Source organism: Mustela nivalis, assembly GCF_964662115.1.
Source record: "Mustela nivalis genome assembly, contig: HAP1_SCAFFOLD_1323, whole genome shotgun sequence".
NCBI lineage: Eukaryota > Metazoa > Chordata > Mammalia > Carnivora > Mustelidae > Mustela > Mustela nivalis.
In genome coordinates, this window is record NW_028135341.1 from 134,766 (window position 1) to 161,299 (window position 26,534).

Consider the following 26,534-nt stretch of genomic DNA (forward strand, 5'->3'; position numbering starts at 1 on the left):
CATTTACCAGGGGTCTATGCTACTTTTCTCTACATTAGTAAGAACATGAATATACCTTCAAAACCATAAACCTATGTACATTGATTGAAATGGATATTTTAATAACAATGATATACAATGGAAACTAGCTGCTACTTAAAGACTCCCTATTATTCCCATCTTAGTCATCAATCATTAAAGTGATGGCAGGATAGATATATGTGAACTTCATTTAAAAAATTCCAATTGTGGGGCACTTGCACGGCTCAGTCAGTTAAGGATCTGATCTTGACTTTGGTTCAGGTCATGATCTCAGGATCGTTGAGACTGAGCCCTGCATCAGGCTCTGCACTGAGTATGGAGCCTGCTTACCCTCTGTACCTCACCCCCCACCGCCAGCTTGCACACACACTCTCTCTCCCTCTCTCTCTCTTTAAAAAAAAATGCAGTATTTGCTTGATTTAGCCATTTAGAAAATGTTCTACAGGAATGGGAGGAGTCAAGATGGCGGAGAAGTAGCAAGCTGAGACTGCTTCAGCTAGCCGGAGATCAGCTAGATAGCTTATCTAAAGATTGCAAACACCTGAAAATCCATCGGCAGACCGAAGAGAAGAAGAACAGCAATTCTGGAAACAGAAAAACAACCACTTTCTGAAAGGTAGGACCGGCGGAGAAGTGAATCCAAAGCGACGGGAAGATAGACCCCGGGGGGAGGGGCCGGCTCCCGGCAAGCGGCGGAGCAACCGTGCACAAAATCAGGACTTTTAAAAGTCTGTTCCGCTGAGGGACATCAGTCCAGAGGCTAAACCGGGGCAAAGCCCATGCGGGTTCAGCGTGGCCTCAGGTCCCGCAGGGTCACAGAAGGATCGGGGGTGTCTGAGTGTCGCAGAGCTTGCGGGTATTGGAACGGGAAAGCCGGCTACAGAGACAGAGCTGACAGTAAGCTCACAGCTCAGTGTTACCTTGAACCGATCGCAGGCTCGGTGAGCTCGGAGCGCGGCCAGAGGTCAGGCAGACGGGAGTAACTGGGCGCTGTTCTCTGAGGGCGCACTGAGGAGTGGGGCCCTGGGCTCTCGGCTCCTCCGGGCCGGAGACCAGGAGGCCGCCATTTGTGTTCCCGTCCTCCGGAACTCTACGGAAAGCGCTCAGGGAACAAAAGCTCCTGAAAGCAAACCCGAGCGGATTACTCACCCCGGCCCCGGGTAAGGGAGGTGTAATTCCGCCTGGGGCAAAGACACTTGAGAATCACTACAACAGGCCCCTCCCCCAGAAGATCAACAAGAAATCCAGCCGAGACCAAGTTCACCTACCAAGGAGTGCGGTTTCAATACCAAGGAGAGCAGCAGAATTCCAGAGGAGGAGAAAGCAAAGCACGGAACTCATGGCTTTTTTCCTGTGATTTTTTTTTAGTCTTGCAGTTAATTTAATTTTTTCTTTTTCATTTTTTTTTTCTTTTTTTCTTTTTCTTCTCGCCTTCGGGTAAAAAAATTTTTTTTTAACTGTTACCTTTTTCTTTTTTAACGATTTTTTACTAGTTTATCTAATATATATATATTTTCTTTTTTACATTTTTCTCAGGTGTTTTCTTTTTTTAAAAAAAATTTTTTCCTTTTCTTTTTTTTTCTTTCTTCCTTTTTGAACCTCTTTTTATCCCCTTTCTCCCCACTCACGATTTTGGATCTCTTCTAATTTAGTTAAAGCATATTTTCCTGGGGTTGTTGCCACCCTTTTAGTATTTTACTTGCCCCTTCATTTACTCTTATCTGGCCAAAATGACAAGACGTAAAAATTCAACGCAAAAAAAAGAACAAGAGGCAGTACCAAAGGCTAGGGACCTAATCAATACAGACATCGGTAATATGTCAGATCTAGAGTTCAGAATGACAATTCTCAAGGTTCTAGCCGGGCTCGAAAAAGGCATGGAAGATATTAGAGAAACCCTCTCGAGAGATATAAAAGCCCTTTCTGGAGAAATAAAAGAACTAAAATCTAACCAAGTTGAAATCAAAAAAGCTATTAATGAGGTGCAATCAAAAATGGAGGCTCTAACTGCTAGGATAAATGAGGCAGAAGAAAGAATTAGTGATATAGAAGACCAAATGACAGAGAATAAAGAAGCTGAGCAAAAGAGGGACAAACAGCTACTGGACCACGAGGGGAGAATTCGAGAATTAAGTGACACCATAAGACGAAACAACATTAGAATAATTGGGATTCCAGAAGAAGAAGAAAGAGAGAGGGGAGCAGAAGGTATACTGGAGAGAATTATTGGGGAGAATTTCCCCAATATGGCAAAGGGAACGAGCATCAAAATTCAGGAGGTTCAGAGAACGCCCCTCAAAATCAATAAGAATAGGCCCACACCCCGTCACCTAATAGTAAAATTTACAAGTCTCAGTGACAAAGAGAAAATCCTGAAAGCAGCCCGGGAAAAGAAGTCTGTAACATACAATGGTAAAAATATTAGATTGGCAGCTGACTTATCCACAGAGACCTGGCAGGCCAGAAAGAGCTGGCATGATATTTTTAGAGCACTAAACGAGAAAAACATGCAGCCCAGAATACTATATCCAGCTAGGCTATCATTGAAAATAGAAGGAGAGATTAAAAGCTTCCAGGACAAACAACAACTGAAAGAATTTGCAAATACCAAACCAGCTCTACAGGAAATATTGAAAGGGGTCCTCTAAGCAAAGAGAGAGACTACAAGTGGTAGATCAGAAAGGAACAGAGACCATATACAATAACAGTCACCTTACAGGCAATACAATGGCACTAAATTCATATCTCTCAATAGTTACCCTAAATGTGAATGGGCTAAATGCCCCTGTCAAAAGACACAGGGTATCAGAATGGATAAGAAAACAAAACCCATCTATATGTTGCCTCCAAGAAACTCATTTTAAGTCCGAAGACACCTCCAGATTTAAAGTGAGGGGGTGGAAAAGAATTTACCATGCTAATGGACAGCAGAAGAAAGCAGGAGTGGCAATCCTTATATCAGATCAATTAGATTTTAAGCCAAAGACTATAATAAGAGATGAGGAAGGACACTATATCATACTCAAAGGGTCTGTCCAACAAGAAGATTTAACAATTTTAAATATCTATGCCCCCAACGTGGGAGCAGCCAACTATATAAACCAATTAATAACAAAATCAAAGAAACACATCAACAACAATACAATAATAGTAGGGGACTTTAACACTCCCCTCACTGAAATGGACAGGTCATCCAAGCAAAAGATCAGCAAGGAAATAAAGGCCTTAAACGACACACTGGACCAGATGGACATCACAGATATATTCAGAACATTTCATCCCAAAGCAACAGAATACACATTCTTCTCTAGTGCACATGGAACATTCTCTAGAATAGATCACATCCTCGGTCCTAAATCAGGACTCAACCGGTATCAAAAGATTGGGATCATTCCCTGCATATTTTCAGACCACAATGCTCTAAAGCTAGAACTCAACCACAAAAGGAAGTTTGGAAAGAACCCAAATACATGGAGACTAAACAGTATCCTTCTAAAGAATGAATGGGTCAACCGGGAAATTAAAGAAGAATTGAAAAAAATCATGGAAACAAATGATAATGAAAATACAACGGTTCAAAATCTGTGGGACACAATAAAGGCAGTCCTTAGAGGAAAATATATAGCGGTACAAGCCTTTCTCAAGAAACAAGAAAGGTCTCAGGTACACAACCTAACCCTACACCTAAAGGAGCTGGAGAAAGAACAAGAAAGAAACCCTAAGCCCAGCAGGAGAAGAGAAATCATAAAGATCAGAGCAGAAATCAATGAAATAGAAACCAAAAAAACAATAGAACAAATCAACGAAAGTAGGAGCTGGTTCTTTGAAAGAATTAATAAAAGTGATAAACCCCTGGCCCGACTTATCAAAAAGAAAAGAGAAAGGACCCAAATAAATAAAATCATGAATGAAAGAGGAGAGATCACAACTAACACCAAAGAAATACAAACTATTATAAGAACATACTATGAGCAACTCTACGGCAATAAATTTGACAATCTGGAAGAAATGGATGCATTCCTAGAAACATATAAACTACCACAACTGAACCAGGAAGAAATAGAAAGCCTGAACAGACCCATAACCAGTAAGGAGATTGAAACAGTCATTAAAAATCTCCAAACAAACAAAAGCCCAGGGCCAGACGGCGTCCCGGGGGAATTCTACCAAACATTTAAAGAAGAACTAATTCCTATTCTCCTGAAACTGTTCCAAAAAATAGAAATGGAAGGAAAACTTCCAAACTCATTTTATGAGGCCAGCATCACCTTGATCCCAAAACCAGACAAGGATCCCACCAAAAAAGAGAGCTATAGACCGATATCCTTGATGAACACAGATGCGAAAATACTCAACAAAATACTAGCCAATAGGATTCAACAGTACATTAAAAAGATTATTCACCACGACCAAGTGGGATTTATTCCAGGGCTGCAAGGTTGGTTCAACATCCGCAAATCAGTCAATGTGATACAACACATCAATAAAAGAAAGAACAAGAACCATATGATACTCTCAATAGATGCTGAAAAAGCATTTGACAAAGTACAGCATCCCTTCCTGATCAAAACTCTTCAAAGTGTAGGGATAGAGGGCACATACCTCAATATCATCAAAGCCATCTATGAAAAACCCACCGCAAATATCATTCTCAATGGAGAAAAACTGAAAGCTTTTCCACTAAGGTCAGGAACACGGCAGGGATGTCCATTATCACCACTGCTATTCAACATAGTACTAGAGGTCCTAGCCTCAGCAATCAGACAACAAAAGGAAATTAAAGGCATCCAAATCGGCAAAGAAGAAGTCAAATTATCACTCTTCGCAGATGATATGATACTATATGTGGAAAACCCAAAAGACTCCACTCCAAAACTGCTAGAACTTATACAGGAATTCAGTAAAGTGTCAGGATATAAAATCAATGCACAGAAATCAGTTGCATTTCTCTACACCAACAGCAAGACAGAAGAAAGAGATATTAAGGAGTCAATCCCATTTACAATTGCATCCAAAACCATAAGATACCTAGGAATAAACCTAACCAAAGAGACACAGAATCTATACTCAGAAAACTATAAAGTACTCATGAAAGAAATTGAGGAAGACACAAAGAAATGGAAAAATGTTCCATGCTCCTGGATTGGAAGAATAAATATTGTGAAAATGTCTATGCTACCTAAAGCAATCTACACATTTAATGCAATTCCTATCAAAGTACCATCCATCTTTTTCAAAGAAATGGAACAAATAATGTTAAAATTTATATGGAACCAGAAAAGACCTCGAATAGCCAAAGGGATATTGAAAAAAAAAGCCAACGTTGGTGGCATCACAATTCCGGACTTCAAGCTCTATTACAAAGCTGTCCTCATCAAGACAGCATGGTACTGGCACAAAAACAGACACATAGATCAATGGAACAGAATAGAGAGCCCAGAAATAGACCCTCAAATCTATGGTCAACTCATCTTCGACAAAGCAGGAAAGAATGTCCAATGGAAAAAAGACAGCCTCTTCAATAAATGGTGCTGGGAAAATTGGACAGCCACATGCAGAAAAATGAAATTGGACCATTTCCTTACACCACACACAAAAATAGACTCAAAATGGATGAAGGACCTCAATGTGCGAAAGGAATCCATCAAAATCCTTGAGAACACAGGCAGCAACCTCTTCGACCTCTGCCGCAGCAACATCTTCCTAGGAACAACGCAAAAGGCAAGGGAAGCAAGGGAAAAAATGAACTATTGGGATTTCATCAAGATCAAAAGCTTTTGCACAGCAAAGGAAACAGTTAACAAAATCAAAAGACAACTGACAGAATGGGAGAAGATATTTGCAAACGACATATCAGATAAAGGACTAGTGTCCAGAATCTATAAAGAACTTAGCAAACTCAACACCCAAAGAACAAATAATCCAATCAAGAAATGGGCAGAGGACATGAACAGACATTTCTGCAAAGAAGACATCCAGATGGCCAACAGACACATGAAAAAGTGCTCCATATCACTCGGCATCAGGGAAATACAAATCAAAACCACAATGCGATATCACCTCACACCAGTCAGAATGGCTAAAATCAACAAGTCAGGAAATGACAGATGCTGGCGAGGATGTGGAGAAAGGGGAACCCTCCTAAACTGTTGGTGGGAATGCAAGCTGGTGCAGCCACTCTGGAAAACAGCATGGAGGTTCCTCAGAATGTTGAAAATAGAACTGCCCTATGACCCAGCAATTGCACTATTGGGTATTTACCCTAAAGATACAAATGTAGTGATCCAAAGGGGCACATGCACCCGAATGTTTATAGCAGCAATGTCCACAATAGCCAAACTATGGAAAGAACCTAGATGTCCATCCACAGATGAATGGATCAAGAAGATGTGGTATATATACTCAATGGAATACTATGCAGCCATCAAAAGAAATGAAATCTTGCCATTTGCGACAACATGGATGGAACTAGAGCGTATCATGCTTAGCGAAATAAGTCAAGCAGAGAAAGACAACTATCATATGATCTCCCTGATATGAGGAAGTGGTGATGCAACATGGAGGCTTAAGTGGGTAGGAGAAGAATAAATGAAACAAGATGGGATTGGGAGGGAGACAAACCATAAGTGACTCTTAATCTCACAAAACAAACTGAGGGTTGCTGGGGGGAGTGGGTTTGGGAGAAGGGGGTGGGATTACGGACATTGGGGAGGGTATGTGCTTTGGTGAGTGCTGTGAAGTGTGTAAACCTGGTGATTCACAGACCTGTACCCCTGGGGATAAAAATATATGTTTATAAAAAAAAAAAAAAAAGAAAGGACAAATACCCAACTTTTGTAGCAGCATGGACGGGACTGGAAGAGATTATTATGCTGAGTGAAATAAGTCAAACAGAGAGAGTCAATTATCATATGGTTTCACTTATTTGTGGAGCATAACAAATAGCATGGAGGACATGGGGAGTTAGAGAGGAGAAGGGAGTTGGGGGAAATTGGAAGGGGAGGTGAACCATGAGAGACTATGGACTCTGAAAAACAATCTGAGGATTTTGAAGGGGTGGGGGGTGGGAGTTTGGGGTACTAGGTGGTGGGTATTATAAAGGGCACGAATTGCATGGAGCACTGGGTGTGGTGAGAAATAATGAATACTGTTATGCTGAAAATAAAAAATAAATTAAAAAAAAAATAAAATAAAAAAAAATAAATAAAAGCTGAAAAAAAAAATAGAAAATGTTCTACAGTTGCTCAGCAAGACATTTTGTAAAAATTGAAATAGAAGTGTTATAAGTTTTTAAAAAATGCTCCAAATAAGACAAAAATTAAGGATGTACTCTCAGGTAAGAAAATGACAACAATTACAAACTTAAAAAGAAAATTAATCTTTTTAGCATTACAAGTTTATTTAATTCATAAAAAGGACTTATCATGGATTCTTGAAATAATAAATATCCATATGTGAGTAAGTGTTTGGATTCTTATTGTTGACTTATACATAGGGGTGGGAAAAATGGGTAACAGCGAACTTTAAAATTGTTATGAACAACTGCCAAACAGGAAATTAGTCAAAGCATCTAAGTATAGATTTCATTCGTGAGCAATAATATTTACTTTCTAAAATCGAATTTAGATGTAGGTTTTCAAGAAATTTAAAATGTGTTCGTTTTGGGGTGCCTGGGTAACTTAGTCAAGTGTCTGACTCTTGTTTTTGGCTCAGGTTATGATCTAAGGGTTGTGAGACTGGGCCCCATGTAGGGTTCCACACTCAGCAGGAAGTCTGCTTGAGAATCTCACACTCTCTCCCCCTCTTGTACACTCTCTCTCTAAAATAAATAAAATATTGAAAAATAATAAATGTCAGTTTAGTTATAATTATTGAATAAAGGTAATAATAGGTACCTCTTGAAAATAAGAGCTCCAGGAACAAAGAAAAAAAATCAAAATTTATGTCTCATTTCTTTATCAGCAAAAATAATTATGACTTTTACTTAGTGTGTATTAGTTAGCTAAGCAACTCAGAATCTTACCAAATTAAAAACAAAAATTATCTCAGAAATCTGAAACCCAAGGAAAAAAAGGTAAGATAATATAACCAACCTTGATCAAGAAAGTCTCGAGGTCATTACTTGAACGCCATGAGTTTGAGGTAGGAATCACCACGTTTTCTCTTAGAGCAACGTTTCTATTGAATAGTGAACTATTATTAACATTTCTACCATAAGGCAGATCTAGGGATGGCCTCATATTAATAGTGTCAAGCAAAGTTTGCTTTTGCTGTTTCTCCACCAGAAGTTTGGCACTGGTCTCTGCCAGCCTCTCACTAGTCCTGTTAGGATTACAAAACACAATACTTATTATTTCGTTTCTCCCCAAATCAGTCCTAAATTACTTGCATTTTTTTAAGTCTCCATAATAGTAAACAAAATGTGCCATTAAATAGAGTTTTAACATGGTAAATGTGACAGAGCAGACCTATTATGTATAATTATAGGTTTAAAACTGTTCTAAAGAAGTCCATATATCTCTAGGGTTCCTAACTAACAAGTAATTCAAATTAAAGAGGGAGAGAAATGGTGATCAGTGATGTCCATGGCCTAACAGGTTATACCTGCTGCCTTCTGGAATGGTTGTACTTAAAAGATTCTTGGGGACGCCATGATACATACTTATATTTAGTAAACCAGTTTAGAGCTGCAAAAATAAACCATCCTGGGGTCTGGGTGGCTCAGTCGGTTAACCATCTGCCTTCAGCTCAGGTCAGGACCCCACAGTCCTGGGATTGAGCCCCATTCTGGGCTCCCTGTTTGAGGGAAGCCTGCTTCACCCTCACCCTCTGCCTGCTGCTCCCCTCTGCTTGTGCTCACTTGCTCGCTCTCTCTGTCAAATAAATATGTAAAATCTTTAAAGGAAAATAAAAATTTAAAAAATCCCTCAAAGACATTTTTCAAGCATTGGCTTTCACCACTCTTGTATATTTCACACATTACCTCAGAGAGATTGAGCATTTGGCACTGAGGAAAAATTTAGACGAACAATTGCTAGAGGACAAGTAGATGGCAGAGTTGTGATCAGATAGAACTGAAACAGCTCCAGAAACAATTAGGTCATAACACAGATACTAGGGTACTGAACGTGGAATCTACCGTTTCCATCTTGACCTTTTGGGTTAAAGATGTACTCTTCCAAAAATAAACTAACCTTAATAAATAAATTTTAATAAACTCATTTCTATTTAGGGTAATTTTGACAATTTTATAATAATATGCTGTCTAAATTATAAATCTTCAAACAATTAGTTTAAAGACTAGGAGATCAGATTAACTGAAAGTATTCAAAGGAAAAAATAAAATCATTTAAAACAACAACAAAAAAGAGAAATGCAAACTAACTTAAACTAGCATTTTGACAATAAGTTCATTTACAAACATCATTTTTCAAAATTATATTATCTAGTTGGCTTTCACTTACTACTGATCTCATGAACGTGGCTCCAAAAAATTATGGTTTAGATGCAAATTAATAAGCTAACTCTACTTTCTATGATTGTTTTAACTTGTTCAGTTCATTTGTCAATGACATTCGATGTGTTACTTCTAGGTAGAGGTGCTTGTATCTGTCCAATTCTGCTTTAGTAACGTCTTGAGAATTTTTCATTTTGGATAATTCAAATTCCAGCTCTTTAATTCTGAGTTCCATTTGACTTCTTCCTGAAGCATTATTATTTTCTCTTAACTGTGCTACACTTTCTTGAAATGCTGCTTGCGTCTAAAGCAAATTAAAAGCATAGTTTTAAAATTGTTACAACCTGGGTAATTACAGTATATTTCTTTCTTTTAGTTTTGTGTCAATGATTCAGAGAGAAATTTTTAAAGTGGAAAAAAAAAAGCTGAAATGTAAAATATTTATCATTAATGTGAAACTGAATTAAATGTGAATAATGTTCATTCTTACATTAGAACGCATGCAATCTGATAATTCAAAGAATAATAATATCATTTAGTTTTTTAAAAAGTGAACAATACAACTTCAGAATAATTGAGGTACCTGGGGTGCCTGGCTGACTCAGTCATCTGAGTGCCTGACTCTTGGTTTCTGCCCAGATAGTGATCTCAGGGTTCTGGGAGAAAGCCCTGTGTCCTACTCAGCATGAAGTATGCCTGGAATTTTCTCTCTACCTGTCCATCCCCCACTCGTTCTTTCCAAATAAATAAATAAGATATTAAATATATATAAAAAAGGAATAATCCAAGTATGGTACCATTTCTTTTATATAGGAATGCCCAGAATGGAGCCCAAACAAGCAACTGACTGAGCCACCCATGGACCCCATGGTCAAAATTTTTAAAGCACAGTTTTTTCTTTTCCTCTCAATAGCCTTGTTTTATACTAACTGGTCTTAAAAAATAAAATGACTTTCTACTGTGAATCATTCTGAAAGATCAATTTAGTGTGAATAATAATGAAAACTGAAATTTTTAAAGGGAAGGAACAAATGCTTTCAGAAATTTACCAAGTTGTTATAAAGGAAGTAGAGGAAAACTCTACACTGCATATAACCAAAATGTAATTTGGAGTAAAATGAATTAAAGCATTTTATAGACAAATAAATTAACCTCTAAAAATAGATCAACTTCTTTTAATTTTTTTTCTACATTCAATCTTGTCCTGTCTTCAAAATCCCATTTATATTGTTCTATTTTACTATATCCTACCACGTTGACTTCTACACAACTTCTGAGGTTTACTTTCTGTTGTTCCCCAACTTCTTTTTATTCTTCTCTAGAATTTCACATTTTGTCGGCATTTTTTTCATAGATGATAACTCCTGAATAAGAACCTGGTTTCTTGAAGACATAGTTTCCAGTTTTGCTGTTAGATCATCAACCTGCATGAATAAAATAATATATAGTTGGAAGCAGAGTGAAAAGAGTCCAATGCAAAACTAAGACCCCACATTTTTTTTCAAAGATTTTAAATCTCTGCACCAAAGATGGGGCTTGACTCAAACCCCCAAGATCAAGAGTCACATACGTTACTGACTGCTCCCCGGGCAGGTGCTCAGATTTTAAAATAAGTTCATTTTCAATAAAATGTTATCTATATTGTAGTAAAGTCTTGTAATGCAGAACCTCAAATAACTAAGAAATGAAGAACAAAATTCAAACCACTAGGAGTTACTAAAATCGATCTCTGCTGTCATCCTCTTTGCAACACATTTGTATTTAATATTTATACTTTTATTTTTCTGATTGTTTCAGATTTTTCCTCCATAAAATAACTGTAAGTCACATCTTAGTAGAAAGTCTCTTAACCCTTCCCTCGTCTTAACACTCCATAATTTTTTTAAAGATTTTATTTATTTGAGAGGGAGAGAGAGCAAGACAGCAAGAGCACAAGAGCAGGGAGAGGGAGAAGCAGACCCCCCACTGATCAAGAAGCCCAGCATGGGGCTCAATCCCAGCATCCCAGGATTACAACCCAAGCCAAAGGCACTTAACTGAGCCACCCAGGTGCCCATGTACTCCATAATTTTTAAAGACGTTTTAGGAATCCCATATTGACTTATGTAGGTCTGAGCCAATAAATGCTTACCAAAATAAGACATTGAAAATAAGACTCTAATTAATGAATCTATAAATACTGATTCTATTGCCATCAGCCTTTTTCTGAATTACAACTGTTTTATGCTAATTTCAATTGCATTCTGAAGAGAAATGATTCACAAGGTTAAAAAATCACATCTCTCAGTAAAAAAAAAAATAGTGGGGAAAAATTTAGTGAGATTATCCATATATTTTTGGATAAAAAAAATTCTTTAACTCGACAGTGTTACAATCCTTTGTTACTTCCCACAAAATAAGAGAATATACTAAGCAATGAAAGCAACCAAAAAACTTGCTGGAGCTCAGTGATGCTGAGTTGGGAAGATCTCCTTTCCTTTAGATATGACTGGAAAGACAAGTGGATGTGGTGGTTTTATAAACTGACACTTCTCCCATGACAATCCCTCCACTTCATATGTGTTGGTCTTAGTAACTGGTTCCTAGTGAACAGAATATGGCAGAGCTGCGGTGTGATTTTTAAGGCAAGGTTAGAAAATGTGATATAGCTTCTATATGACTTTCTTCTTCTAGGAAACGTCACCCTTAGAATCCAGCTGTTGTGGGAAAGCCCAGGGTACCTAGTTAAGTCTTCATGCAAATATTCCAGCTGAGACTGCCCTAGCTAACATCCTAGCCAAAAGCCAGCCTCAACAGCCAATCATGTGCATGAACAAGGTTTTAGATGATTCTAGTTCCCAGTTTCCAGTCATCCCAGGTGATGCCAAATGAAGAAGAAATGAGTTGGCCTGACTCAACCTTGTCCGAAGATTTGTGAACAAGATGAATGCTGTTTTGAGCCACTAGGTTTTGAGATTGTTTATTATACAGCAATAAATAACTGGCACAGATACTGATATTAAAATGGGGTGCTGCCATTAAAAAAGAAAACCAAAAAACTGAAACTAAACCTTCTTTGAACCAGGAAGTGGGTGGAACCTGAAAGACGAGTAAGAGTGAGAAGTAGAGAAGAGTAAGAATGAAAACCAAAAGGGCTTCCAAGAGACTGTGAGTGGAAACCTGATGGCCCTTGAGAGGCTTACAGCAAAGGTTTCTAGACAAGTGAAGAAAATGACACTAGAGGGAAAAGGAACTCGTGCCACAAACCACATTAAAGTAAATCTGGTAGGAGAGATAAGCTAAAGAAAGACGATTCAATATGAAGAAACCAGGACTTACTGGGTTCACCTATCTGTTCCTCATTTAAAGCTTCTCCACATGCTGTATTGTCAAATAATGCTAAAATAAAGAAATGGCTTCTGGGTTAAAAGCAAATCCAGGACAACATGGCCTATGGATGAAGCCAAAACTATAAACCCTTTATAAGTCCTTGAGAAGGACTTAAGGTGTGCCTCAAATTTCTTTAAGGATCTTAAGAGTGTGAGAATTTGAAAGGCATTGTTAAATGAGAGCTGCACAGGAAACCTGAGGTGAAAGCTTATCTCAAAAGACCTGGGAGAATGGATTTTCTAATGGCATGAAATCCAGTCGTATTCACAGAAATTTCTGTTCTGTTTTTTCCCATTTAGGGTGTCATTACCTGTGCATTTTTTATATATGACCTTTATTATGTTGAACTATATTCCTTCTAAACCTACTTTTTGAAGCTTTTTATCATGAATGGATTTTTTACTCTTTTATCATGAATAGATGTTGCACTTTGTCAAATGCTTTTTTTAAAAGATTTTATTTATTTATTTGACAGACAGAGATCACAAGTAGACAGAGAGTCAGGCAGAGAGAGGGGGGGGGAAGCTCCCCCAATTATCAGGGAGCTTGATGCGGGGCTAGATCCCAGGATGCCAGAATCATGACCTGAGCCAAAGGCAGAGGATTTAACCCACTGAGCCACCCAGGTGCCCCTCAAATGCTTTAACTATATCTTTTGAAATTATCAGATGATTCTTCTCCTTTTATTAATTTGGTGTATCACAATGATTGATTTGCAGATATTAAAACACCCCCATATCCTAGGAATAAATACCATTTGATCATGGTGATGATTTTTTTAATGTATTGTTGGATTCAGTTTGGAGTATTTTGTTGAGGATATTTGCAACCATGTTCACCAAAGATACTGGCTTAGAGTTCTTTTTGTGGTGTCTTTGTCTAGTTTTGGTATCAGGGTAATAATGGCCTCATAGAGTGAATTTGGAGTTTTTCCTTCCTTTTCTGTTTTTTGGAATAGTTTGAGAATCGGACTAACTCTTCCTTTAAAATGCTCTGTAGAATTTGCCCCTGGTCCTGGACTTGTGTTTGTTCATAGTTTTTAGATTAATGATTCCATTTCTTTGCTGGTTTTCAGTCTCTTCAAATTTTCTATTCTTGTTTCAGTTCTGGTAATTTATATGTTTCTAGGAATTTATCCATTATTCTACATCGTCCAAATTGTTGGCATACAGTCATTCATAATATTCTTTTATAATTGTCTGCATTTCTGTGGTGTTGATTGTTATTTCTACTCTCTCTTCTGTGATTTTATTGGGGTCCTTTTTCTCTTCTTTCTGATAACTCTGGCTAAAGCCTTATTGGTTTTATTAATTTTTTCAAAGAACCAGCTCCTGGTTTCATTGGTCTCTCCTATTTTTGTCTTTTAAAATTTTCTATAGTGTTTACTTCTGCTCTAATTTTTTTAAAAATTTATTTGAGAGAGAGAGAAGGTGGGGAGAGGGTCAAATGGAGAGGGAGTAGAGAATCCTCCAGTTGACTCCCCGCTGAGCAAAGAGACAGAAGCAGGGCTCATTCCCAGGACTCTGAGGTCATGACCTGAGCTGAAATCAAGAGTCTGCTGCTTAACCAACTGAGCTACCTACTACTACTACTACTGCTCTAATATTATCTCCTTCCTTCTGCTGCCTTTAGGCTTCATTTGTTGTTCTTTTTCTATATTCTTTAGGTGATGGTTAGGTTGTTGTAGATTTTTCTTATTTCTTGAGTTAGGCCTGCATTGCTATATACTTCCCTCTTAGAACCATATTTACTGTATCTCAAAAGTTTGGGCAATTGTGTTTTCATTTTCATTTGCTTCCATGTATTTTAAAAATTTTATTCTCTTATTTCCTCATTGGTCCATTCACTGTTTAGTAGAATGTTACTTAACCAACATGTATTTGTGGTCTTTCAGACTGTTTCCTGTGGCTGACTTCTAATTTAATAGTATTGTGATCAGAAAAGGTGCATGGTGTGACTTCAATATTCTTGTATTTATTAAGACAGGTTTTGTGGGTATTATGGAGGGCACATATTGCATGGAGCACTGGGTGTGGTGCATAAACATTGAATTTGGGAACACTGAAAAAAAATTAAATTCAAAAAAAGACTTGTTTTGTTGCCTAATATGTGATCTATTCTACAGAATTTTCCAGAATGTGTATTCTGTTGTTTAAGAATGGAATATTTTGAATATATCTCCTTAGTCCATCTAGTCCAGTGCATCATATAAAGCCACTGTTTCTTTGTTGACTTTCTGACCTGTCTTTTGATGTAAGAGGTGAGTTAAAGTACCCAACTATTGATTATTTCTATTCCTTCCTAAAATATCTGAATTGTACATTGACTTCATGGATACTTTTGCAATTGGGAATAAAAGAAATAAATTTCATTGAAAACATATATAATAAAATTAAAGGACCCTAGTATTACTGTATTATTATCAATTATTTCTTTTATGTTAGTCATTAATTGTTTTATATACTTGGGTGATCCCATGTTGGGTGCATAAATACTTACAATAGTTAGTTCTTCTTCCTGTCAGATTGTCCTCTTCATTATGATATAGTGCTTTTGTCTCTTACTGCAGTCGTTCTTTTAAACTCTGTTTTGTCCAATGTAAGTATTACTATACTGGCTTTCTTTTTATATCCATTTGCAGGATACATGTTTTTTCCATCAACTGACTTCCAATCTGCAGGTGTCCTTATGACAAAAATGAAACTCTTGCAAGTGGCTTATACATGGGTCTTCTTCTTTTTCTTCTTCTTTCTAATCCACTCTGACATCCTATGTATTTTGAATGGAACACTTACCCCATTTATATCCAAAGTAATTATTGATAGTCATGTATATGTCATTTTACTACTTGCTTTGTGGTTGTTTCTAGAGATGTTCTCTGATCATTTTTTGTGTCTTTGATATTTTACTGGTTTTCTTTAGTGATATATTTCATTTCTTTCTCCTCTTTGAGTGTTTATCGGTGGCTTTGTTTTCTTTTTAGAGAGGGCATGAGTGGAGTGGGGAGAGGGAAAGAGAAGCTTAAGCAGACTCCATGGCCGGAATAAAGTACAGTGCAGGGCTCAATCTCACAACCCTGAGATTATGACCTGAGCTGAAATCAAGTCAGATGTTTAACCAACTAAGCCACACAGGCACCACTATTAGTGGGTTTTGATATATAATTTGTGTATAACCTCTTCTGCATATAGAAGTCTATATTAAGCTGCTGGTCTTTAAGTTTGAGCCCATTCTTTTCTCTTCTCCCCATGCTTTAGGTAAAGTATTATATTTTATATCCTTTTTTCCTGAGTTCCTTAACTTATTTTTTATATAAATTGTTCATTTTTGCTACTTTTGTGTTTCCTGCCTTTATACTGTCACATTTGGTCTCTTCTTTCCACTCAAAGAGTACCCTTTAATATTTCTTATGGTGCTAGTTTAGTAGTCCAAACTCCTTTAGTTTTTATCTGGGAAACTCTATCTCTCCTATTCTGAGTAATAGGCTTGCTGGATAGACTATTCTTGGCTACAGATTTTTCTCATTCATCACGTTGAATAGATAATACCACTCCCTTCTGGCTTGCCAAGTTTCTGCTGAAAAAGTTCCTGCTAGCCTTAAGGGGTTTCCCCTGAAAGTTACTGACTTGCTCTCCTGCTTTTAAGATGTTTCCTTTATCAGTGTATTTTGCAAATTCAATTACAATAGGTCTTGGTGTTAGCCTACTATTGTTGATTTGGATAGTTTTCTGTGTCTCCTGGATCTTGATGTCTGTTGCTTTCCCTAGATTAGGGACATTTTCAGCTATATTTCTAGAAACAAGTTTTCTTACACCTTTTTTCTGTCTTCTTCTACTGGGACTCCTATAACTTGAATGTTATTACATTTGATGGAGTCACTGAGTTCCCTAGGTCTGGTCTCATTTTGCATAATTCTTCTTTCTCCCCCTTCTTTGGCTTCATTGCATTCCATTACTTTGACTTCTTAGTTGTTAATTTGTTCCTCTGTCTTTTCCAGCCTACTGTTCATTGCATTAGGTGTGTTTCTTAACTCATTTATTCCACTCTTCAACTCTGATTCTTTTTTAACTCTTTTATCTCTGTTGTAAGGGTCTCACTGATGTTGTCGTTCTTTTCTAAAGTCCAGTGCGTGTCCCTATGGTCACTGCTTAAATCCTCCATCAGCCATGATATTTACATCTGTCTCACTTCAATCTCTGGACCCGTGGCTTTATCCTGTTCTCTCATTTGAGATAAAATCCTCTGTTTTCTCATTTTATCTAAGTCTCTGCCAGCTTCTCTGTGTTAGAAAAGCCAGTTATGTCATCTTCTCCCAAAAGTAATGGACTTATGAGAAAAGACGTGATGTAGCACCCAGGGTCTCGTGCTTAGGGGGGTATGTCTAGTGTGTGCAGCATGCACTCTGCCGTTGAGTTCTGGCTGCTCTATCCTTCAGGCCAGACATCTGCAAAGGCACTCCCTCACTGCTGTGGGCAGTGTTTGGTACCTGGCCTGAATGTAGCAACTTTTAACTAGGTGTGCCCTGGTGTGCTTGTGAAATGAGACCTGTCACCACCTCCACTGGAACTCATGCCTTCCTGAATCTGGTTAGATGAGGTGTGGGCAGGGGCCTGTGCTGATTTTCTGGGGTAAAGGCCTGCTGTGGTGGAACTGAGGCAAGAATGATTGAGCAGGGCAGTTCCAATGGAGTGCGAGGGGATGGTGCTTGGTGTAAGCAGATTAGGCAGCCAGTGTCAGAGCTGTACTGCATCCCGCAGATGGCTCTGTGCTTGTGCTGAGGGGCACTGGAGGGAAATGGTACCAGCTGGTTCCTTTGTTCCTAGAGTGTGGTTTCTGTGAAAGTCAATTAAAAAAAAAAAAAGACTAAGAGATGGTGAAATCAACACAATTAACTGAGAGGATAAAATGTGATGCCAGGGAAATAAAAAGATATGCCCAGACAATAACTAATTGAACGTTCACAGCAGCATTATTAATGGCTAAAAAGTGGAAACAACCCAAAGGTGCATCAAATGATAAATGAACAATGGTTTTAGCCCACAATGGAGTACTGTTTGATAATAAGGAATGAAGCACTGATATATGCTATGACACAGATGAACCCCAAAAACATTAAGCGAGGGAAGCTAGTCAGGACCACGCATTGTGTGATTCCCCATATATGAAATATTCAGAATGGGCAACTCTATAGAGGCAGAAAGTAGACTTGTGGTTGCCTGAGCCTGGGGGCAAGGATTAAGAGTTTCTTTTCAGGGTAATTAAAATGTTCTACTTGATGGCAGTAATGGTTGCACAACTCTATCAATATGCCCAAACACTGAACTACAAATATTAAATGGGTGAATTGTATGGAATGTGCATTCCATCTCAATACAGCTTTAAAAAAATCCAATGGCAAGGCCTAGATAATTTTCTTAATTCTCTCTTTTGGGTGTATATAGTATACATGAACTAAATACTTCTGTGCATTTATTATATACTGAAGAGGAAAAGAAAATGAAGGAAATGCCAAAGTTCAACTGGTTTGTGAAATCACTTTTCTGTACAAGTTATCCTGAAATCAGTACAGATTCTGTATCCATTCAAAAGAGTGAAGATGAAAAATAAGACAATTTTCTTAAACATTCTATTAAACATTATCTTCTGCTTTTACATGGCTTAGCTCATGATGGTAACAGAGGGATCATTAAAAAACATTATTAGCACACCTGGGTGGCTCAGCTGGTTAAGCATCCAACTCAGGATTTTAGCTCAGGTCATGATCTTATGGGTCATGGAATCAAGCCAGGATGGGGCTCTCTGCTGGGCAGGGGTCTGCTTGAAATTCTCTCCATCTCCCTCTGCCTCTCCAACCACCCCCACCACAAATAAATAAGTAAGTCTTTTAAAAAAACTATTTAGTAGGAAAAAAGTCCCAATTTCTGTGAAGAATGATGTATAAGTTTCACCTTTCCTAAGGGTAACTACTATAAGAAAAAAATATATAAAACAAATAACAGAATGAAAGTCAAAGTTTAAGAAATAAGTACATTGTGAAGATACTAAAATTATACTAAATTAATTATAATGAAAAAGGGAAGGAAGTGATCCATGGAAATAAGTATCCTAAAACACTTCATATTATTTAACCACCTACAGATCAACTTGACATGTGACATTTCATACATACCTGACTCCTACTCTGAGTCAGTTTTTCCTTTAAGTCTTTTACCTCATCTTCTAAATTCATACGACAATGTGATGTCACCTCCAGTGAAGCCTCTGACATAGATAGTTTCTTTAGGGTATTGGCCAGTTCTTCTTGAAGTTGTCTCACAGCAACCTAATGAGACATTTCTGTTACTGGATTTATAAAATCATCTTACTATTAAATTATGTTAACAATATATAACTTGAACCTATGTATTTGGAAAATTTCACTACAAACATCAATTCATCTCCTTTTCCTAACATGTACACATTATGGCTGTTTAATGAATTTGGCTAAAGACACAAAAAGATGTTCTCTGCCTAGTCAGTATTATGTTACTTAGTTAATTAATTCAGCCCCACTATCCTTTCCTTGTGGGTGAATTTTCCCAAAGCTTCCCAATCGACTGAAGTCTCAAAAAGAAATGGGTATATAGGTGGGACTAACATTGGTAAATTCTACAGTATGAAATGTTTTCCTTCTTTTTCATTATAGGCTTCAATTAATGTCAGAATTCCCCACATGTTCAATCCTCTGCTCAAATCCTTTTAATAGATAACTAACTCAGAACGTAAGTGAGGTCATTCTAAGGGCCTTCAAGACCCTAGATGACCTGGCTTTCACCTCTCTCCCTGACCTCCATTCCTGCTACACAAGAATCCTGCCACCCCTCATTAATATGAAAATGGAGATCCAATGCCCAATTAATAAATTACAGAGATACAACTCTCTTTGTGTTCGATAAACTTAGGCCCAAATGATAGCAACTGAGATTTAAAATGAGCAAATTATTTGTAAAATTGCTTACAAAATTATAAATAGCAGTGGGAAGATTAAATCAAATATAGTTTTGCTAAAGCTCATCACAATTGGCCCAAATTATGATTTAATGAAAAGGAAGGGCCTGCAAAGGATTAAAAGGTCATAAGGATACATGATTTCAGACTAAAAATTCAAATTTATATAAATAAGAATAAAATTATGCCAACCTAAAATGTATATAAAGCTACTATGTGTAGTTTGCATAAATGTATAAATATATAAAAGTATATATGTATAAACATATATATTTTTACTTATAAATATATACTTATATATATGTATAAAAAGTACTGAGATACTGTACTTTTTATTCAATTCACTTGGGAAATCTGGAGCTAACTGTCAAGTTAATTCACTTAATTGAATCTCAATTTCAAAATATTTATGCTTTAAAAATCCTCTATGCTTGCAGTGTTGGCTTTTAAAATATATATACATATATACATGGAGAAAATATATATATACAAACACACACACAGATATATATATATATACATACATATGTATACATATATATATACACACACATGAAGTATAGATATATATACACACATACACACAGATATATGTACATACACATAAATAAAACAATAATTTCAGAAAATAAAATATATATGTGTACAAAAACATACACAAGTGTACTTCAAAATAACTACAGAAAATATCCCAGAACTCCTTTTGTTACCCACTTCTATCTCCTTTTGTTTGCAAAGGTGATTCTTTAGAATTCCATCTTGCAAATCAATCAATGTGATACAACAAATTAATATGAGAAGAGAGAAGAACCACATGGTCCTCTCAATTGATGCAGAAAAAGCATCTGACAAAATCCAGCATCCGTTCCTGATTAAAGTGCTTCAAAGTATAGGGATAGAGGGAACATTCCTGAACTTCATCAAATTTATCTATGAAAGACCCACAGCAAATATCATCCTCAATGGGAAAAAGCTGGCAGCCTTCCCGTTGAGATCAGGAACAAGACAAGGATGTCCACTTTCACCACTCTTGTTCAACATAGTATTAGAAGTCCTAGCAACAGCAATCAGACAACATAGAGAAATAAAAGGTATCCAAATTGGCAATGAAGAAGTCAAACACTCTCTTGGCAGATGACATAATTCTTTATATGGAAAACACGAAAGACTCCACCCCAAACTACTAGAACTCATACAGCAATTCAGCAACGTGGCAGGATACAAAGTCAATGTACAGAAATCAGTGGCTTTCTTATACACTAATAATGAAAATAAAGAAAGGGAAATTAGAGAATCGATTCCATTTACTATAGCACCAAGAACCATAAGAAACCTGGGAATAAACCTAACCAAAGAGGTAAAGGATCTGTACTCGAGGAACTACAGAACACTCATGAAAGAAACTGAAGAAGACACAAAAAGATGGAAGACCATTCCATGCTCTTGGATCAGAAGAATAAACATTGTTAAAATGTCTATACTGCCTAGAGCAATCTATACTTTTAATGTCATTCTGATCAAAATTCTACCAGTATTCTTCAAAGAGCTGGAGCAAATAATCCAAAAATTTGTATGGAATCAGAAAAGATCCTGAATCACTAAGGAAATATAAAACAAAATATAAAAATTAACTATAACAATAAGAAAAATAAAGCTGGGGGCATCACGTTACCTGATTTCAAGCTTTATTACAAAGCTGTGATCGCCAAGACAGCATGGTACTGGCATAAAAACAGACACATAGACCAGTGGAAAAGAGTAGAGAGCCCAGATATGGATCCCCAACTCTATGGTCAATTAATCTTCGACAAAACAGGAAAAAAATATCCAGTGGAAAAAAGACAGTCTCTTCAATAAATGGTGCTGGGAAAACTGGACAGCTATAAGTAGAAGAATGAAACTCGACCATTCTCTTACACCGTACACAAAGATAAACTCAAAATGGATAAAAGCCCTAAACGTGAGACAGGAATTCATCAAAATCCTAGAGGAGAACAGAGGCAGTAATCTCTTCGATATCGGCCACAGCAACTTCTTTCAAGATATGTCTCCAAAGGCAAAGGAAACAAAAACAAAAATAAACTTTTGGGACTTCATCAAAATCAAAATCTTCTGCACAGCAAAGGAAACAGTCAAAAAAACAAAGCGGCAACCCACGGAATGGGAGAAGATATTTGCAAATGACAATACAGACAAAAGGTTGATATCCAGGGGCGCCTGGGTGGCTCAGTGGGTTAAAGCCTCTGCCTTCGGCTCAAGTCATGATCCCAGGATCCTGGGATGGAGCCCCATGTCGGGCTCTCTGCTCAGTGGGGAGCCTGATTCCCTTCCTCTCTCTCTGCATGCCTCTCTGCCTACTTGTTTCTACTACTACTGTCTGTCCAATGGAAAATAAAATCTTTAAAAAAGAAAAAGAAAAAAAAAAAAGGTTGATATCCAGGATCTATAAAAAACTCCTGAAACTCAACACACACAAAACAGGCAAACATGTCAAAAAATGGGCAGAAGATATGAACAGACACTTCTCCAATGAAGACATACAAATGGCTATCAGACACATGAAAAAATGTTCATCATCATTAGCCCTCAGGGAGATTCAAATTAAAACCACATTGAGATATCACCTTACACCAGTTAGAATGGCCAAAATTAACAAAACAGGAAACAACATGTGTTGGAGAGGATTGGAGAAAGGGGAACCCTCTTCCACTGTTGGTGGGGGGGAATGCAAGTTGGTACAGCCTCTTTGGAGAACAGTGTGGAGATTCCTCAGGAAATTAAAAATAGAACTTCCCTATGACCCTGCAATTGCACTCCTGGGTATGTAGTGAAAAGAAGGGCCATCTATATCCCAATGTTTATAGCAGCAATGGCCAAGGTCACCAAACTGTGGAAAGAACAAGATGCCCTTCAATGGATGAATGGATAAGGAAGATGTGGTCCATATACACTATGGAGTATTATGCCTCAATCAGAAAGGATGAATACCCAACCTTTGTAGTAACATGGACGGGACTGAGAGAGATTATGCTGAGTGAAAAATGTCAAGCAGAGAGAGTCAACTATCATATGGTTTCACTTATTTGTGGAGCATAACAAATATCATGGAGGACAAGGGGTGTTAGAGAGGAGAAGGGAGTTGGGGTAAATTGGAAGGGGAGGTGAATCATGACAGACTATGGACTCTGAAAAATATTCTGGCATCCTGTTCTCGACAAAGTTGTTTTTCAGTATAATACCGTTCTTCCACAACCAAAAGACATATTTTCATTAGGATTTTGGATGACTCTGTTAAAAAAAAAACGTCAACAGCTTAAGAGAACTTAAAAAAAATGTTCAAAAGAAATGGCCTTTTTAAATACAATGATTTTTTCCTACATGAATAACTCAAATTTTAATTTAAATAACAGTTAAAATTTGTCATAGATATACAGGTAGATATAGTATGTGAAATAAACTTTCTTTACAAATCACTTAACTAATTCCATCATAGTCTCAAGGTGATTTAGCCCTTATTTTAACATAAAAGATCCAAAACTGGGATGCCTGGGTAGCTCAGTTGGTTAAGTGTCCTACTCTTGGTTTCAGGTCGAGTCATGATCTCAAGGTTTTAAGATCCAACCCTGAGTCAGGCTCTGCACTCAGAGTCTGCTTGAGATCCTTATCCTTCCTTTTCCCTCCCCCTCTACACATTCCCCTACTCATGCTCTCTCTCTCTAAAAATAATATTCTTTAAAAAAATAGCCAACATGCATATTTATCTCAATTTACCCTCCATCCCTTCATTCAGAAAATATACATAGGGTTTATATGAGAAGCCAAGAATTCCAATAAATTAATGATTTTAGCTATAAATATCATAGTTACTATTAGCATAAAACTAAATTTTTTATATATTTTATACCTAAGTAATATACATTAAATCAAAGTAATATTATAAATAATAGTGATGGAAATATGCATATATAAAATGGAATATCCCTCAGCCATCAAAAATGGTGAATACCAACATCTGCATCAACATAATGGAACTGAAGGAGATGATGCTGAGTGAAATAAGTCAAACAGAGACAATTATGACATGGTTTTACTTATTTGTGGAACATAAGGAATATCATGGAGGAATTAGAAGGAAGGGGAAAATGAAGGGGGGGGAAATCAGAGGGGGAGATGAACTATGAGAGACTATGGACTCTGGGAATCAAACTGAGGATTTTAAAGGGGAATGAGGTGGGGGAGTTGAGTGAGCCCAATGATGGGTATTAAGTAGGGCATGTGTTGCATGGAGCCCTGGGTGTTATACACAAACAACAAATCACAGAATACTACATCAAAAACTAATGATGTACTGTATGGTGAGTACCATACGATAATAAAAAAAGAAATCACTGGATTGTAACCAAGAAGCGAAAAATAACTTGCCCTAGCCTGAAACAGAAGAAAAACACAAATCCATAAACTTAACTTTGTCAGTTTTTTAAACTAAACAATTCATTACTTGTTACATCTACCAAAAAATGAATTACATGATTTTCAATGTTACAAACTTAAAAACATTTTATCTTACCATACCTTAAACAGTGAGCCCCAATAATGCCTTTGAGGATGTTTTTTAAAGATTAATAACTCGAGAATAGGCAAACTTATTATTAGGAGCCAAAATCAATAAGCATCAATCAGAAAAGAAAAACAAATTCCTAAATTTTAATTCAAATTATATACTATGATAGTATTATACATCACTATAAATTATCTGCCTGTATCCAGCTATTGTTACGTCCACAGAGAGTAGATAAGAAAAAATGTTAATAATATTTACAGATTCCCTATACTGAAATGAAATAACTGAAAATGTGCCTGTTTATTACCCAACTAGAAACGTCCCATCCTGGAAGGTGTGATTCTACAATGGGCAATTGTGTTGATTTTATGACCCTACTCTCTGAAGTCAACTACACAGAGATCACAAGGCAAAATAAATCTTTAATCTTGGCATTAGTGACAGGCAATACAGAACTGCACATTTTGAACCACTGAGAACTGCACATTAAGAACGACCAAGAACCACTCCTTCTACATGAGTCTAAGTCAGTAGTCATCATTGTTATACTGCTCATAATTTCAACTGCTTAAACATAGGGTTCAGTATTTTATGTTACCTTTTTAGCATGTAAAAACTTACAAAAATTGAAGAAGCAAACAATATTCAGGAATTTTTTTGGTCCAATTCCAAGGATAAAGTTTAACTATAAGCTACGATAAATTCTAACAATATTTTAAATTTGGTAACTTATAAAATTTTACAAAAACTAAATATTGGGTTATAATCTATCAACTTCAATACATTCTGTTCAGAAGATCATTTCAATTGAACTATGTTACATTCTTAAAGCAGGGAAAACAATATAAAATTGGAAATTTAAATTTAAATTTGTATATACCTGCAGGTGTTTATTTTCACTTTCATTAAAACATTCTTCCTCTTTTTCTGTTGTCATTTCTAAGTCTAGTTCTGCTGAAAAATCTATATATTTTATTAAAATGGACAAATTAGAATGGTTAGATAAAAACTTTAACTTTCATAAAGATAGAAAACAACATCTTATCAATTAAGAGTTTAAATTAAACTTAATCTTTAGCTGAATATTTAAGAAATACTTTTAATTATCAAAAATTTCAGCAAACCAAACAAACTGAGGGTTGCTGGGGGGAGGGGGTTTGGGAGAAAGGGGTGAGATTATGGACATTGGGGAGGGTATGTGCTTTGGTGAGTGCTGTGAAGTGTATAAACCTGGTGATTCACAGACCTGTACCCCTGGGGATAAAACAATCTGAGGATTTTGAAGGGGTGGGGGGTGGGAGTTTGGGGTACTAGGTGGTGGGTATTATAAAGGGCACGAATTGCATGGAGCACTGGGTGTGGTGAAAAATAATGAATACTGTTATGCTGAAAAAAAAATATATATGTTTATAAAAAATAAAAAATTAATTAAAAAAATTTCAGCAAACCATTTGGGAAATACTAAATGTCACTAGGTTAAAGGCATACAAACATCTCAAAGAATCATTCACAAATTCGCCCACGTAATATCAAGAAACAAAACAATCAGAAACAAATTTTTAAAATGCAGCAGAATGAGGGGCACCTGGGTGGCCCAGTGGTTAAGCCTCTGCTTTTGGCTCAGGTCATGATCCCAGGGTTCTGGGATCAAGCCCCGCAACAGGCTCTCTGCTCAGCAGGGAGCCTGCTTCCCTTCCTCTCCCTGCCCTCCTCTCTGTCTACTTGTAATCTCTCTCTCTCTGTCAAACAAGTAAATTTTTAAAAAATGCAGCAGAAAGATATAAAATCACAAAAGACTATTCTTTATCTTGTTGTAGTATCTCTTAAACAACACCCTAAGCTTCAACTACAACATTATTCATGGTTTCCAAAATTACCAGTATTTTTTATGCCTGTATCAGTGTACAACCTTCCTAGGGGTGTATTTCCCTGATGAATGGAAAGATTCCTAAAATGTTTTCCTCTACTACTTGACAAATTTCTTCACATCTTATAGGACACAGACTGCTATGTAAAGTCATCCTTGATTAAGGCTACCCTTCCTTAGATAGATAGATCACTTTCTTTGGGGCTACATTAGTACTATACAGATTTTTCTAGTGCATCTTCACCACATGAACTGTAAGATACTTCTTTATG

General features: G+C 36.9%; 1 long non-coding RNA gene across 2 annotated transcripts in view; it reads right to left on the reverse strand.

Annotated features, from left to right (window-relative positions):
* The window catches only part of LOC309857824, a 37,473-nt gene extending 11,929 nt beyond the window's left edge, over positions 1-25,544 (reverse strand). The window contains exons 1-5 of one of the 2 annotated variants that reach the window (XR_014307928.1): positions 25,276-25,544; positions 19,017-19,169; positions 10,730-10,902; positions 9,571-9,782; positions 8,115-8,343 (exon numbers count right to left, since the gene is read on the reverse strand). This is a non-coding gene — a long non-coding RNA (uncharacterized lncRNA). Of the gene's footprint in view, positions 1-8,114; positions 8,344-9,570; positions 9,783-10,729; positions 10,903-19,016; positions 19,243-25,275 lie in introns of those variants that run through there. The other variant, XR_014307929.1, reaches the window with a different exon arrangement.
* Positions 25,545-26,534: the final 990 nt, after the last annotated feature.